Source organism: Xiphophorus couchianus, chromosome 18 (genome assembly GCF_001444195.1).
Source record: "Xiphophorus couchianus chromosome 18, X_couchianus-1.0, whole genome shotgun sequence".
Lineage (NCBI taxonomy): Eukaryota > Metazoa > Chordata > Actinopteri > Cyprinodontiformes > Poeciliidae > Xiphophorus > Xiphophorus couchianus.
In genome coordinates, this window is record NC_040245.1 from 7805560 (window position 1) to 7822942 (window position 17383).

A 17383-nucleotide genomic window follows, 5' to 3' on the forward strand; every position below is an offset into this window, starting at 1 on the left:
GGATTTGACAAAGCCCAGCCCTCATTTTTAGAGGCCCAGCTGTAAAAAATGCCATTTAATGAACCTGTCTGCTGAAGCTGTCCCCTGCCTGTCAGAGGTGTCAGGCAGTGACAAGCGCTGGGGACGGCCGCCTCCAGTCACAGACAGGCCTGCCAGCTGGAGACTTCGGCCCCAATCTAATCACACCACCAGGAAGGGACCGGCGCTCTGCTCTTGGTCTGTCACGCTCAGTGCTGGGGGAGCAGGAAGAGGGTGGGTGAAGGGAGTCTGGTGTGGTCGACAAGCGCAGCCTTTTGTTTCCACACGGGTCCCTCAATGCAAGCTCATTAGAGGACACGAGCGCATGCGCCGCTCTGCCAGCTGCAAGAGGATACACCTCCATTATAACAGCCTTAAAGCAATTTAACATCTCGGTCCTCTCTTTTCATTATTTTGTTTTTCTTACATCGCTGATTTGATGTACTGGCTCCATTTCAGAACCTTCCAGAAGAGAAATAAAGAATATTGTGACAGATGAGACGAGGGCAAGCATATTGTGACAGTGGTGCTTAGGTTTAAACTCATATATAATAATGTGCAGATGCTCAAATGGAGGACAATAAGCTCATAAGCAGCAGGGTGCCACTTCATGCATGGAAATAGATTCTAATCATATTTGACTTCGGAATAGCTTTTACCTCCACATTGACTGAGACACAATGACAGATGTTATTAATAAATCTAACGAAGCAGTCTCCCTAAAACCTGATACAATTTTCTTCCATATGGAAAGTTGCAAACCCCCCCCCTTCAGTGCATTTATATCAAAATAGGACAATAATACAATTCAGTGAGACCTCCAAGTCAGCATGACTGATATGTTTATATAAGAGTGTGGGGCACACTGACAACCTGGTACCATAGCACCTCTGCAGCATTCTTCTCAGATTTGTCTAATAGGCTTCCACTATAAAGCCTCACAACTGCACAGTCCCAGGCGGCCATAGAGGAACGGTGGAGTCAAAGAATAAGGGGAGGATACGGGAGGCCCGTTTCATTTTGAATGATATGACTACTCCCTCAGGAGCAAGTGGGATGGATTTCACACATGGCAATTTGGAGGATCAGCACACACCGCGTATACTGTATTCAATGGCTGACCCAGGGCAAAATGGGCCAAATCTGTGAAGAGGTTGAGCAATCAGGGAATCCAAAAGGAAAAGAATGAAGCCTGGTAACAAAAAGGGCAGGGAAGAAACCCGAGTTAAGTGGAAGAACATTGAAGCCACAGAGAGTAAGGTGAGAAACATCACAAATGTAATATTATTTAAAAAGCATCGACACTCAATTAAAGGTGTCGTATGTGTTTCTGCATTTAAAAGAAATTTGAAAATTATTATGATGAAATGATATGACATTGAATATGTTTGTTTTGTACTTGAAATATGTTTTATTTTTATGTAAATAAGTCATGCACCTTTTATTTTACTCTATTCTTAGTGATCACATTGCTTTACATTTATGTTTAATTTGCAATGGTTAATTTGCTTTGTATTTACCTTATAGTCAAAATAGGCCCTACACACAGACACAGACTTACATTGTAAACCACTGAATATCCTCCAAGTACCGCCATTAGTACTCATAACACAATTTGAGAAGCATGGAGCTAAATGCCTCAATACACGTCACACTGTTGTGTACCTTGCATTTTTAAGCCAAGCTGCCACATGTTGAAAAGTTCTGCTGCAGAGCCAAATCATCTCTCACACACAATTTAAACCACATTGGGGTTCACCATTATGCCCAAAAGGTTTATATTTTAAACTATCCTGGCCAATGCCTTTAGTGCTCTGTCTGGGCTTCCTCCCATTAAGCTGGATTTCTCCAGTTGAGTTTCCAATCAGCGGACAGAAGGAGGAGATGTGAATGACCAACAGTCAGTCTCTGTGCTTATTGAGAATTATAGCTTGCCTGTAGTTTGGTAATGGTAGCAGAAAAAGTGAACGAAGCCAGTCAATCTGTGTTGCTCATGCTTCCATATATTGAGCTGGTTAAGTCAGAGCCAGAGGAATAAATAAAATATTTTATTGCTACAAAGATGTCATGGCTCCTCTCCCCATGAGGTTGTATAAAGTCCACACAATTTCTGAAAGCTTCATCGAGCTGATGTATTACACACGTCACGGGAAACATTAGCCACTGGGTGAAATCAGATCAAATTGCTCAAACATTCAACAGAATCTACGCCTCCAGCAAACAATTTCTCAATAGCTAAGGATCCAAATTCTTTGTACAAAGCAAAGTGTAGAACAAGGGACTCCTTTGAAACTAAGACAAATTACATTGAATGTACCTCTGTTTACAAAGGATAATTAGACAACATAAGTAAAAATATTAAAGACAGTGTCCAAAGATTAGGTATTCAACTAACCACGTGAAAAGCTTTCATGTTAGCAAAGATTTGAGGAAAACAATTCCAAATGTTACTGAAAAGCAACTGAATCTTTCTGAGAAACTTAGTGGCAACAAAATGAAACAGTTACTAAATAATATTTTGCAAAGAAAGTTTGGTCTAGTTTTAATTTAAGGATTATGTCCTTTGAAAAAAATAGGACACCGTTGATGTTTTCCTGTTTTGTCAAACAACTCAGGTGTGCCCACGCACTGTGAATGAAAGTAATATGTGGCTGTTTAAATTCACAAAGCCATGCGGAGAAAAATCTTAACTGTGTGACCAAAGACATGCCCAAATCTGCACTTTTATTTACACTTTAATCCTTTTACACCCTGCAAAGATTTATAATGTATGACTAAACATCAAAGCTTTTTCTCATCTGATTCTCACTTAATGTGACAACTGTTGTGATGTGTAGAAATGAAAATATGTAAAAGATTTCCCCAGATTTCCACTTGGTTCCTCTCTGAAGGGCCGGTATCTCAACTTCAATAATGTAGCAGGCTCCTAATGCAGGTATTGGAGGAAAACAAGATACAGATTTGCATAATCAGTGTCACTATATATTTGGGTAGTTGCTGGAGTGTGGCAAGATGACACAGCTCGAGTGCTCTAGAAAGACCAGTGGGATAAAGGAGATGAATATGCATTAAATATACTGACAGTTCACTGCCCCAAATGTCCAGCCAGGTTTGTCAATAACATTCATGTCAAGGATAGTATTTCACGCACATTAGCAAACCCTGCAGCTCTGTCCTCAAAGCTGCCATGGTAGGACGGGTGGGAGGAGCGGTCCTAATATGCAATCACCTTAAAAAAAATAAAGATTCTGTGGATGTAAGACATTAAAGTCCTAAAATATGCCTGAAAAAAATCCAAACAGGACTTAAACTTGGGTTTCTTGTTGATTTGAAGTCTGGCATTAAGCTATGTGATTAAAAAAAGAAGAAATCCAAGAGGTGAGAAGAAGCAAAAAATGATTATAAAATAACTACAAAGTCTACAAAATGCACTTTTGTGTGTTCATTTATTTAGAGATTATATTTGGCTTATAAATAGCATATGAATGCACTGTATTTGCACTATAAATAAATGTCTTTTATAAACTTGCACAAAACTTTTGCATATTGACATGAACAATCAAACTGCAGATCGTATCTGTTTTAATTTCTACATAAGCATTAAAGACCAAAAACAATGTTACAAAAAAGTGTTTTTTTATCAACTGATTTTAAAGTGTAAATGCAAACACTTTTCATATTTTGTCACATAAACTGTAATCTCTGACATCAATTTTATTGGATGTCACATTACAGACCAACAGAACATAATGCATAATTGCAAAGTGGAAGAAAAATTATACATAGTCTTCAAGATTTTTATAAATAAAGATCATAAAAGTGTGACCTGAATTTTTGTTTGTCTATTGATACTCGCTAAATACAACAAAAGTGCAACCAACTGTCTACATAACTCAGTGAATTAATAGACAGAGCTTACCTATTGTAATTTAAGGTCAGTATGAAGATAGATGTTCTTTTAAAGTCCCAGAGGTTTGCTAGAGGACATTATCAAAGAAACAACATTATAGAGACCAAGAAACAGCAGATGATTTGGGTCAGGTTACAAAACAATATCAATTGTCAAAGAATATTTGACAATTTCATGGAGCACTGTTGAATTCAACTTTTCAATTTCATACTGAAATGGGCAAATAAGCTAATCAGAGTTATAGGAAGATGGATAGAGGTAAGTGCAAGACAATCCTGAAAGAAAACCTGTCTAGCACAGCAAAAGACTTGGACTGAGGCAGAGAGTCGCCCTGCATCAGGACAACAAACCTAATTATACAGCCAGAGCTACAACGTGATGCTTTAGATTAGAAAATATTTATTTGCTAGAGTGGTCCAATCAAAGTTCACTCCTAAATCCAATTGAGTATGTGTAGCAAGAATTGAAAATTAATGTTCATGTCCAATAAAACTGACCGTTAGCTATTTTGCAAGGTATTGTCAGACATTTTTCAGAATGTGCATTTTTAGGAAATAAAAGTTGTTCAGATGTGTGGAACAATTTTCAGATCTTTATTTGCAAAATAACAGACATAACATACCGTTTTCACTTCACACATTTCATATATGTGTTGGTCTGTCAAGAGTTGTAGTAATAATGTGACAACAGTAAAAATTTGAAGCAGCTCAAGGGGTAGTGTTTTTGCAAGACGTGTAGTCATACAAGAAAATTTTAAGTTTTAACCCTCTCTAAAAAAACAACAATGCAAATAAAGTGCATGTGCTACTTTGTTCATTTCTGTTGCAGTACCAGTTGTCTTTTGCTTCTGACAAAAATGTTCAGAAAGTACATTTTAAAACTGTTTCAGAGCAGAATTGCACCAAATTCAAGTGAAACCAAGCACCCTTTGCACAAGTGTTACAATACAAAACCTTTTTTTTAATAAAATTTCACATTTTTGTGGGCAAACCTGATTGAAAAATCATACAAAAGAACTGACTAACAAACGACAATGTGGCAAAAATACATGTTAAGTACATCCCCCAGATAAACGGCTTGAGGATGCCATCTCCAAGCAGTTTTAGCGAAGGAATGCCATCATTTAGTCTTGAGGTTTGGGGGGGTTTTTTGCCAGAAAGCTTTTCCTAATGGGATACATTCAGCGACTTGTCAGCCTTAAGATGACTGAAATCTTCCTGGCCTGAGAACTAGCTTCCTCTTGCTGCTGCTAAAACTGCCAAGCTGATCATTTTAAATCCCACTTTTTCTCTCTCTTTTTTTAACTTCATGTGTGGGCAGAATATGGGTTCAGAGCCAACGGACAGAGAAGGAGAGAAAGAATGAGATGAGGATGGAGAGGCAGAGAGGAGGAGAGGGCCAGAAAGAGCAAGTGGTTAGACGAGTAGGCCTGATGAGCAATGAGCGCCTCACTCGTCTTCAATTAATCTTGTCTCTCAACCTTTTGGTTGGACGCCTCTGTGGAACCAAGGTAATAATGACACCCTCATCCATTATCCTTTTTATCCTTGTTATTCAGAGGGAATTGCCTAATAACATGTTACAGATTTGTCCTCCTTCGTATAATTCTGTATGTCATTCGCAGTATATCATCAGGAAACACACATCGCCCTTCCTACTGGGCACAGTTTGAGGATTATAGTGGGTGACACCTTCGGGATGCAGCCAGAATCTGAAGCTTTTTTTTTTCCACGCATAGAGTGGAATTACCCAGACTTATCTGTCACTGCCAAAAGCACAACAAGCCTTTCAGGGCCAAAGGAAAGGTGAAACAGTTTCTTATCGGCTTCTCTGAAGAAGAGGGCTTGTAAATTTATGCTAATGAGAGCCTTTTGTCATACAGGCTCACCCCTGTAGGCTGAACAAGGTTTGGTTTGGATGATAATCTGGTTGTTGAGTGCGCTAAATAATTTGCACTTTATCCTCATGTAATTATATGGCTGAAATCATTTTATTAATGCTAATGCTACCATCTAAGGAAGTGCCTTAACTGTGTCTGTGTTTCTTACCCTTGCATTCCTAGATGTCATATATCTGCCCTTGCATAAGACTGAGCAATGTGCATGTAATACTTGAGTTGTCATATGCTGTCCTTTACCATCTTTCATTAATAATAATTTTAAAAAAAAAAGCAAATATGGCAACCAGAGGAAATAGCACATGCAAAACAGGTTAAGCACTTTAGTACTGCTAAAAAAAGATGGAAGATAATGGGAAAATAAAGTGAATGGGTGTAAGAGCAGGATTTACTGCGCTTTTGAGGTCTCCCTTGTAGTCCAGTGGGACTCCAAGCCCTCTTGTGTGGCTGCCAAATCCAGCAGCTTCACACAAGCTGCTTGGTGTGCTGTAATTTGACTAATTACACTGGATTAAAGCATATTAATGCAAGCTGTTTTCTCCAGGGTCACTGACCCAACGAGTATGTGCATTGTTGGTTTCCACAATGTTAATTTAAAAGCATGCAAAGAAAATATGCTTTTCCTGACAGAAACAAATCTCTATATATTTCACAGCAGCATTCATAGCCATCAGTACTACATGTTGTGATAAAATATTTTGCCTTTGTTTCCAATCTTCAGAGTAGCTTTATAAATGTCCAGCTTTAGAGGTTCTGATTTTCTTTAATTCAGTTAAACATATGGGAAGATCACAAGATATCAATGTGTTAACAAATAGGCAAAAACATTTTAAAATTTTGAAATATTTCTTATACATTGTGACTTTAAGTGATAATTATGAGCCCTGGAGATGAAGGTGATCTTGACAATGAGCGTCTCTGTCTAAGGCTTTTAGTTTGAAGCAAGAGGAAAAGCAAATCTTGAGTTGCCATGTTGTGTTGTTAGGGTCGACTAAAAGACTGTTCACCTGGACTTGCTGGAAACATTTAGTTATATTAGCATTGAAAGTGCCACCACCTCTCTAATCTTGTCATTGTTTTTCAGCCCTCTAAAAAAACAATGACAAAAGTTACAAAAATAGTAATGACCATAAAGTTAAAACTTGCTTTCTTTAGGCACCAAACTGAAGGCTCAGTGTGAGCTGCATTCTAATTCAATCACAATATGTCAATAAATCACTAAACAGTATAGAAAATTCTATACTGAACTGATATTCTTCAGAATAAGTTTGTTTAAAAATTATTCTGGTTGTAGTGATGTGAAAAGTCAAATTATACACTTTTTTCTTCTACATCAGGAGTCTTAGAATTAGGTAAGCATAAGCTGAATTATTCTGCCTTCTTTAACTGTGTTTCTGTGAAAGTTTTACTCTTTTTTGTGTAAATAAAAATGTGGATCCAAAAATGACGCAAAAATCGTTCATTCCATCTTGTAAACACGATTTTGTACATCATCTTCCCTCATAAGGTGAATGTGTGGTTAGACCCCTTAAAAAGAAATAGGTGAAATGAGGCATAGCATATGTGTGTTTAAACAAGAACTCTCAAAGTAGCACTAAATGAATTTGAATGTCGCAGAATGGAGAGGTGGCTTCAGTGTTGCATTCCTTTGCCTTGAACACAGTGTAACAATAGTCCTAAACCAGGCTTTATAAAGACAGAATACCAAAGAGGCTTACTGCCTTAGTTTCATGAAACATTTAGGCAAAAGTTCCAAAGGCTAAGGATGATAAAAGAAGGTAAGCCTGAAAATGGGCTCTGGGATCCAGAGCCCTTATTGTACAGAAGTCACATCAAATTAATACTGAGGGCCATTTGCAGCCTTTCTTCTCTTGAGCTTTTCAGAACGGATTAAGCTATGAAAACTCAAAAATTACTAAAGCACCTATTAGGTATTATGCTCACCCTTTCTTCTTTTTCTCTTTGAAAGTCATTGAACGTGCTTCACATCACTCGCACCACTATTCATGCTGTTTCTATACTTTAAAGAGACCCAGTCTAAGAAATATGTCCTGCAAGATGCATCATTTTATTAGCATTACAAGAAACCCTTTCTAAGCACGGAAACCACTGGGTAAACACATTTTATACTTTTAAAAGACTGAAATGTCTCATTGTTTTATCTTAAGAGTGGCAATATGCTGACACACAAGTGAAAGTCCTTCATTACCAGAGTTGTTTTCCTCACTCAATACCGCTTCAAAGAAATGCAGGGGGCACATAAATTGTAATTACGATTCTTAACAGGATTCAAGAGCGCCAAAACGATAGCACTTGCGAACCAGGTTGTGTGGAGTTAAATGGCTGTCAGATGCTGAAAGTGGAGCAGCATGTGAACAAACTCACAAAGGCTTCATGGGTTCCTTTCTTGGACCCCCCTACCCACTTTCCTTCCAACAGCAGGATTAAAGCGCAAATATATATGGCTTTTGTGCACGTTTACACACACTCGTTACCCTGTTACACAAGTGTTCATTTTAGTGGTCAAGAATAAAAACAGTGCTCACTGTTGAGTGTTCTGATTGCAAAAGGGAAATAGAGACACATCCATTTTTATATTGTGATTAAAAAATAAAGACTATTCTAAAAGAAGTTTTAACCAAAATACATAAAAAAATGAATGAGACAACACCAATGCAGCTTAAAGGTAACACAAAGGAGTCAGGAGGGCAAAGATCAGGTAATTGCTACCACCTGAGAAGCCAATGTCCAGTTATCCAGCATCCCAGCCTTGAGATTTACAGGAAGTCATGATGTCAGTGTTTCAAAGCTTTAAAACAAAAAAATTCTATAATACCAATGGCTTCATTTACGGAAATGACAGAGAAATATGTGCAGTTCAAAGGGAAAACAATTGTCTGTTGTAAATTTGCCAGGTGTCAGCCGGGATTTAAAGACTATAACAAGTTAGTGGATTTTAGCATTTGCAGCCCTTTTTGGTCTAATACAGCAAATTAGTCAGTTTTCCACAACTTTACCCATAACAACATGACTCCTTAATGAAACACAGCCTGATACCTTAAAACAGGTGTATTGATATTAGATATGAAGAGTGCTGAATTAGAGGCACAAACTTTATTTGCTCAAAGTCAGCCCTTGAAAACAAGTTTTAACAAGACAATTTTCACAGGCAGAATTCAATTAAGAGTGATTTATCACTTCAAATGGATGAGCTCCTGTAGGAATATTAGGCGAAGAGAAGCCAGTGTGAGCAATGTGACGATTCTTGGGAAGACTGAGAGGCGCAATAAGGTCACAGAATTATCTGTGGAGCATATTATACAGAAGCACACTGACAGAGCATTTACAACCAGCTCACAACACTTTGCCCAAACATTTTCAAACACCACAAGGCAAAAGACCCTTCAATACATATCGAAGTGCACAGCCTTTCCATCTGGACCTCTAAGACATTCAACCCTGTCATTTCTCCCAGTCTCACTCTAAAAGAAACCAATATAGAGCGTGAAGTCCCTATGCACGACCCTTATTAAACTTCTAATTGGATTGAAAGCTAAAAGGGGGGGGATACACATTATTCATTCAGTCAAGATTTTCTTTTACATCCCTCCCAATAGTTTGCCTCCTCAACAATAACATTCAAAATCATGTCAGTGAATACCAAAAAAAAAAAAAAAAAAACTGGAACCAGATTTTTCAAAGATGGGAGTGTGGACAAACCCTTTTTCACCTTTTCATTTAAGGAAAAGGGACTATTTGATTTTCACAGGGTGCCTGTGACAGGCTGAAACAAAGCCTGGCGCTAACCATTGTAAAGCCTTTCACTGCTGTAATGGTTTTAAAACGGCTACAAGCAGGGTCCTTTTCAGTAGTGACCAGGCTTCCCATTTCTCCTCATCTTATCTAAAGCAAACTGTGCTTTAGGCGGCAACTCTTATTTCTGAGGACAAGCAAATGAAGCACCAACTTCACTTATAACCAAAGTCTGAAAGCATTAGTCCTCAGAAGTTCCCAACACATTTACACTGATTATAGAGAATAAATACTTCCATAACGCCAACATTCATCAAGTTAATTATAAAAAACAGCATAATGATGATAATTACAATAATATCTCATTAAAAAAAAGCAATAAGAGGCAGGGGAGAATTAATAGCAGACAGGTGTACAACACACCGCAATTACTGAACCTGAAATTAGTTCACTGCCTCAAGGCAAACAGAAAGGAAAGTGAAGGGTTGGCGTGCGTGTGTGGGGGTCTGCGTGTGTGTGTGTGTGGGTTTTGGGGGGGCTGGTTTCAGGGCTGTGAGCAGGACTGATAGAGAGAGGCTCACTGACAAAAAAGGAATTGAAATGAGCAAACAAAAATGTCTTAAATGTGTAAATTAGAGAGAAAAATAAGAGGGAAAAGCTGCTTTTCCCTGCAGACTGGTGCCTTAGATGAGGAGGGAGCAGTGAAACGTGATCAAGGGGAGCCGTGGAGCGGTGCGGCAGACGTCAAGATGAGCACTCAGCCAGCGAGTGGCAGCTTCTCCTTTTCCAGTCAATCATTCATTACAGAGCCAAGTACTGTGGAGGAGTGCCTCCTCTTTTTGACCTATCATATTACTGCCTCTGTAAACTCCTAATCCTCCCTTCGTTAGATGGTGTCAACAGCCGACATGCTCTCACCCTGCTGCCGAACTCCCCGCTCAGACACATCCAAAGCCCTGCCAAGACCACAGAACTGACGCTAATAAAATCATTTGAAATTTAACAAGGTAGAACGGCACAACTTCATCCGTTTCTGCGCTGCTTTCATCCACCTTTTTGGCATATTTTTTCTTAATCATTAAGAAAATATTCCAGAAACTCTTTTCATAATAACTTAACAACTTCTCTTTTTTTTCCCCAGCGCCAGTTTCAGGCCCAGTTCACTGAGAACCACCAGGAAAGTCATGACATTCACTCTTGAATGTTTCATCGGCTGGCCTGGGAGGCCTGTTTTATATGCCTTCAGGCTGTTCATGAGCAGGAGGAAGCCTGGAGGCAGGAACCTGCACATCAGCACTTCTCTGCCCATCATGACTCTTTCATGGGGACCCAGTCTCCTGAAATTCTCTAATAGAGCCCAGTGAGATGACAACTATAATGAGCCCAACAGATGAAAGCCCAGCAGGACAAAGCAACATTCAGATCCATCTCCACACAAACACTTCGGAGCAACAGTCTGAGGCTCCCAGTGTGAGTGTTTTATTTAGGTAAACAAAAACACTGGATTTAGAGTGATGGAACCAAAGGAAGCATCTGTATTTTGGCAGAACTTCAAAAAGTATATGTGGGCATGCTTAAAATGTCAACAGAAAACAATTGAATAAAAGATATTTGATATATTGGCTTTCCCGGTGAATTGAGAGACCATCATGAGGAGGTTATTTTACCTCTTCATGATTTCATACCTTTATAGATTTAGTCAGCTTGTTTATAAGTTTTTTTTAAGTGTATAAAATTGAGCACTCTGACATGATACATTAAACATTAAATATTAGCCTAAGACAGCAATTTCACCCAGGGGAGATTTTATATCCAACATGTTAAAGTAATTTTCTATAATCTATTCAAGGTCTGCTGTGAAAAAATGTGACTATGTGACTGTAGTAACTAATATCTAGCAGCAGTAGCTTAGTAGCTGGCCTTGAACTTTTTAAATTTTAATGAAAACAAAACAGAGGTGATGGTGTTTGGACCCAGTGGCTCCTGTGAGTCCTCCTCTGTTGACCTGGGACCCTTGGAGGTTTATTTTAAACCTGTTATTACAGATCTTGGTTTTAAGGTGGACAGTGATTTTAAATTGGATAGCCAAATCAGAGCCGTGGTTAAGTCCAGCTTTTATCACTTAAGGCGATTGGCGTCAGTGAAATCTTTTCTTTCCAGGCAGCATTTTGAAACAGTGATCCATGCTTTTATTTCAACTCGATTGGATTACTGTAACGCACTTTATCTGGGAGTTAGTCAGTCGCTGCTCTCACATCTGCAGCTAGTACAGAATGCTGCTGCACGACTGCTGACAGGAACTCGAAAGAGGGAACACGTGACCCCTGTCCTGGCCTCACTTCACTGGCTGCCGGTATATTTTAGGATTCATTTTAAAATTCTTATGTTTGTTTTTAAATCACTACATAATCTTGCCCCGGCTTACCTCTCTGAGCTTCTTCACCCATACATACCTTATCGGTCTCTTAGGTCCGCAGATCAGCTGCTTTTGGAGGTACCGAGATCAAGAAGGAAGCTCAGAGGGGACAGAGCTTTCTCTGTCATGGGCCCCAAATTATGGAACAACTTGCCTTTGCAGGTCAGGGAGGCCCCTTCACTGTCCACTTTTAAAGCTCGTCTTAAAACCCATCTATTTTATTTGGCTTTCAACTCTAGCGGGATCTAGTTTTAAATTGTATGTTTTTGTTTTTAAACTGTAAGTTTTTATTTTATGTTTTTTTTATTGTTATGTTGTGTTTTGATGTACAGCACTTTGTATCAGCTGTGGTTGTTTTAAAGTGCTTTATAAATAAAGTTGGTATGGTAATACAGTTTAATCTGTTGCAATAATTTGTAATATTTCATAGAAGTGAACAAATCAAATAAAATCAGAACCAAAATAAATGCCAACTAGGGTGCAACAAATTAGAGGTACAAATTGGTGAAAGTGCTAATTTATCTTGAGCCTTTACCATTACTTATTCAGAATCAAAAACAGTCAAGTTTGTCCACACAAGCAGGAAATTTTACTTTGATTGTGCTTTGCTCTCAGAAAAGATATAACTTGTTCGTCATAAGAAAAAGTTTGGTTAAATGACTCTTGATAGATTTTATGAAAAGTTTATTGAAGTTACTTTGGTTTAATTAGGAGTCCTAATCAATCATATTTTATAGGAGTGGAAGCAAAAAGGGATAAATGTCAAACCAGTGGTTAGAAATTGGGAAATAATTAGGAAATTGGCAAATGGGTGAACTGACAGAGCACGATACATTATTTTTATTTTTAAATTATTTACACTGAACAACCAATGATCACAACTCTACATGCATTTATTAAGCTGGAACAATATTTAAATTTCTTGTTTGTTTGTTTGTTTTAACAGGGTCATAATATTAGTTTACTGTTACTGGGGGGTTGATAGGCAATATGAAATGGCAGCTCAAATTTAAACTGGTTTAAAATATGAGATTGCCTCAAAAAACTTCTGATTGTTAGCATACGTATCCCATAGCTAACGTAACGTATGGGTTATATTTATAAACTTCCTATCTGAATGACTTACAGCTGCTTTTATGATCTGAGCTGATCCTAGAGCATCTGACCCTAATGGGAACATTTATGTAAATTTATGTGATAATGTTTGTCACACTTACCACATAACAAGGCTTGAAGACTGATAATTACCATAAAAAAATGAGCAATTGGCACCATACCCCGCGTGTCCCACTTTTTAGGTGAGAATGATGGAAATAAGGTGGGCTGGATATGATTGTGACACATACTCTGTCTGCACTCCACAATGTGTGGCTCTGTTAGTAACGGGCTAATATTCAGCACAGCTCACCACAAGCAGAACTAATGAAAGCAGACAAAATGTCTCTGCTGCCATCTTTGTCTAGCATCCGCTCAGGGTGAGCCTTCCTCTTTCCCTCCTCTCCTTTTCACCTCCCCTCTCTCCCCTCCGCTTTTGAAGGGAGGGTGACAGCAGCATAAAATGGTGGTGAGCAAATGTGGCTTCCATGTGACAGCAGTGGTGGGGGAGACAGGCCAGACTGTGGCCAGCGCAATCAGCTGTGTATGGCTGTTGCTTTGAACAAGTTGGATGGTCGCCATGGGAAGACCAGGGCAAAGCTTATGAGACGCTAGTGGCTACAAACAAAAGCAGCTCACTATCAAATGGAAAACAAGCTCACTAACTCCTGCTGAAAACTAGATGTTAAATACAGTAAACATGAACTTTATGGAGGAGTATTGCTTTCTGACTTCTTTGCTGTTATATTAACATGGTAAGTTATGTTTTCCTAAAAACAAGAAGCTAATTCATACTAGTCAGGACAATCTTGGCTAGAACTTGTAATTTAGCACTTTAAGAATGATCATAACAAGATCGTATACAACAAAAGGTAGACACTTAAATAACCTTTAAAGTTCCCAATGCTGGCAAAAAGGAACGACTCCCTTCATCCAGCAATTAAGAGTTAAGCCATTCAGGGTGTTATTAGTTAACCCTAACCTCAGACGATGATGAAGCAGGGGCGTAAATCACACAGTGAAACAAGACAGACTCCAGCAATTCATTAATGGAAATGATCTGTCAATATGCTGGAGTCAATTCACACGTGTCAGCTGGGCTCGGCTCACAATAGCCCAGCCAACTTATGAACTCCCCGCACCACTCCAGCGAGTCCATAAAACAACTGGCAACGCCGTTGGGGAGCACCCTGAGACACCACCCCGTTGCAAAGACCACCAGATGACACAGATGGGGCAAAACCAAACAAAGACGAGACTCCCTTTGTACAGAGAGGGACCCCTTTCAAAAGCCATTCATGCAACAAATTGGGGAAAGCTGGCCATGAAGCACTCCGGGTTTGCTCTTTTATTAGCATGAACCTTACGTCACAGTAAGTGAAATCAGATTTATAGTCTTTGTTACAAAGCAGTTTAATGAAAAAAAGTTAATAACAGTTTGGTTCTGTTACCCAAAATATGATTGCTTTCTAGAGGCGCCTATATAGGTTTCTAAAAGCATATATATCTATTCATCTCATCAGTAAATTCCTCTAAAGGGTTTAAAAAGTGATAAAATATCTTTGGTTCATTTTTTTGTGTTGGACTGACATTTACAGATGCAGTGATTTCTTACAGACCTAAACACCATTGAGATACTGTACCTTACAGGCATTGTTGCCGAACTGTGGCTTTGAACAGCATCAAGCTGTTTTATTTTTAAAGTCATCTCTCCAGTTGTGGAGGTTTACTTCCATGTAGGTCAATACAAAATGTGCACACAAGCTTTTGCTTGTTAAGCCCCTTGCATTTTCCTTTCTCCTCCTGTCTCAGCTGCACTCTCACACTGCTGCAGCAATCTGCATAGAGAGACATTTGTCATCATTAGCCCTGCACTGACAGTTGGCACCCTGCACCTCAGATCTCCAAGACTGGCAATTATGAACCCTTCATTCCTTATTTAGGCAACATCACCTACTTTTGTTGCAGATTTTCCCCCCAAAAAACATTTTGTTACTGACTGCGCAAATGTTAACAATAAACTCCAAATTCTTTTATTTACTTTGTTGCCTTAATAAACTCCCAATGTTAGATCAAGTCAGATGCAGGTAAGAAATGTGTTCGATCGACCTGAGAATTGAAATTATTCATCAGGAATAAGTGCTGCAGAGAGGTCTGAATATGAGCATCAAGGGGTCAGTGGGCAGATGATTACAGCGCCCACTTTTACATGGCAGACATTTTGAAATTAAGATGAATCACTTTGCAATTGTTTGGTTGCTTTCAGCGATGAGAATTGTAAAAACCTTGAAAAAGAACACAAACTGTAACATTAAATATTACAAAAAGGGAAGTAAATAAATAGAATAATTCTCACAAAATCATCAAGATCATTTTAAACCTAAAAACAAGAAACTTCACACGGCAGGTGAAACAAAAAGAATGCAGAGCTAAATGTTGTAATAATAGAAAAGTTGAAAGGCAGCAACATTAACCTCAATGGGATTTTTCCACCCTGTGCAGAAGAAGCTGCTTTAAATGCCAAGTTCTTCTTTCTTTTGTGTGATGGCTCCAAATATTTTCTGGATTGTTACATTGACAAACAATACAAAATTGTACTCATGCTAAATTCATGCAAATGCATGCATGTAATCTATCACCAGGCTGACAAGCGTACCATATTGCAGAGAGGAGGGGTAAAGGGTCAAATGAAAATTAGACAATCAATTAAGTTTTAAATGTATTTAATAAAACGGTTCTTTTGTTCATTTCTTTAATAAAAAATAAAATTATAAAATGGATTTTTTTTTGCTGAAGCAAGTTTTAGAAGAGTGCCTATTAAGGTGAATACTGAGAGAACTTCCAGTTAAGTGGCGTCAGGAAACTGGCTTCCTGACTTACACAAGTGAGTTTGCAAATACACAACAGCAGAGAAGGAAATAAATGAATGGGCAAAATCTGAAGGGGGTCCCCATTGAGGCTCCAGGCTCAAAAATTAGCTGGCCTCCTACAGAGATACCATATTGCATGGAATAATAATGATCTATTAATAAAATTCTCTCTGACAATCTCATAAACACAATTACAGACAATTGTGTCAAAGGTAGAAATCCCATGAGTACATTATTTTTCACAGCTTGAGTCTCAGTAGTGTCACATCTCTAAATTGCCTACTTTTTAAGTTTGATTTATTCAGAAATATATTTTAGATTTTTTGTAATCCATTTGGACTAATCTTCACATTAGCTTGGTAGCTCTGGTGAATGTTCTTAAGTGCCTTGAAAGAACCACAGCAGTTTAATGGAAAAACATGGGATGGACATTATTTGTTCTTCTGTAATAGGATTAATAAAATTACGAAAGATCATCTGTAATGGATATTTTTAAGATTGCCGAGGAGATGACTTAATCCGGAGAATTAGTTAAAATCTGTTACAGCAGAGCATTACTGACATTGCTGTTGGATAGTGTTGTTACAGAGGAAACAAATTAAGGATGTCCTCCAAATAGTCATTTTGATACAATTTTGTCTAATTAATATAGATTAATCCCAAGAGGCAGTGGGTCATATTGGTTAATTTCACCAGTTAATATATACCCTTCAGCAATGATCTTATTGTATATTACTGCTCAGCAGTAGAAAATACAATATTAAAAGTCCAGGTAGTCATCATCAGAAGGCATTTAAGTCATAAGACAAACAGAACTTTTCCATTTTCTCGCTCATAGACCTACTTGAAGAAAATAGAAAAACAGAGAGACAGGCTGCACAAGCAATGCTCCAAAAACAAAGAGGCCTTCAAAACAGTGTCACATGGCCAGGAAGTAGAAGTCATTGTATTCATTTACACAATCGTGCGTGCATTTTTCTGGTTCAGAAGCAGAAGTGCACTAATATCACAATCCCATTTATCAAACCAGGGAGCCCCCAAAAGCCTGGCAGGACAGGATACAGAGCAAAAAAGACTGCAGCGTTGTAATGGTATGAGTAAGAAGACATGAATGTCCGGGGCCAGACGTGACAACTCGAGTAATGGGACTGTGGAGCAGGTTGAGTTGCACTGGGAACCGTGCAGCCACATGGTTCAGATTAAGAGGCGATAATCTCAATGAAAATCCCCCCTCCAACCTACCCCACACTTCTATCACACATATGGATGGTCAAAGGCTGAGGTATAAATTCAAGAGGTGCAACTTGACTCTGAGGTATCTGACTTAGAGCATGATAGTCTGGGAAGTGAGACCAGTCTGGTTTCAATAAAAGCCAAGTACCTGCTGAGCTACAGACAGAGGAAAAGACTATTAAAGCCAGATA

The 17383-nt window shown here is 38.6% G+C and overlaps 1 protein-coding gene and 1 long non-coding RNA gene across 8 annotated transcripts in view; one reads left to right on the forward strand and one right to left on the reverse strand.

Moving 5' to 3' along the window:
- Positions 1–17383, reverse strand: part of nbeab (neurobeachin b) — a 229300-nt gene that overhangs the window by 45213 nt on the left and 166704 nt on the right. The window lies entirely within an intron of this gene.
- LOC114133347 (uncharacterized) lies at positions 1033–12250 on the forward strand. Its single transcript, XR_003593163.1, has 4 exons — positions 1033–1278; positions 5249–5438; positions 10469–10585; positions 10720–12250. It is a non-coding gene; the product is annotated as an uncharacterized LOC114133347 (long non-coding RNA).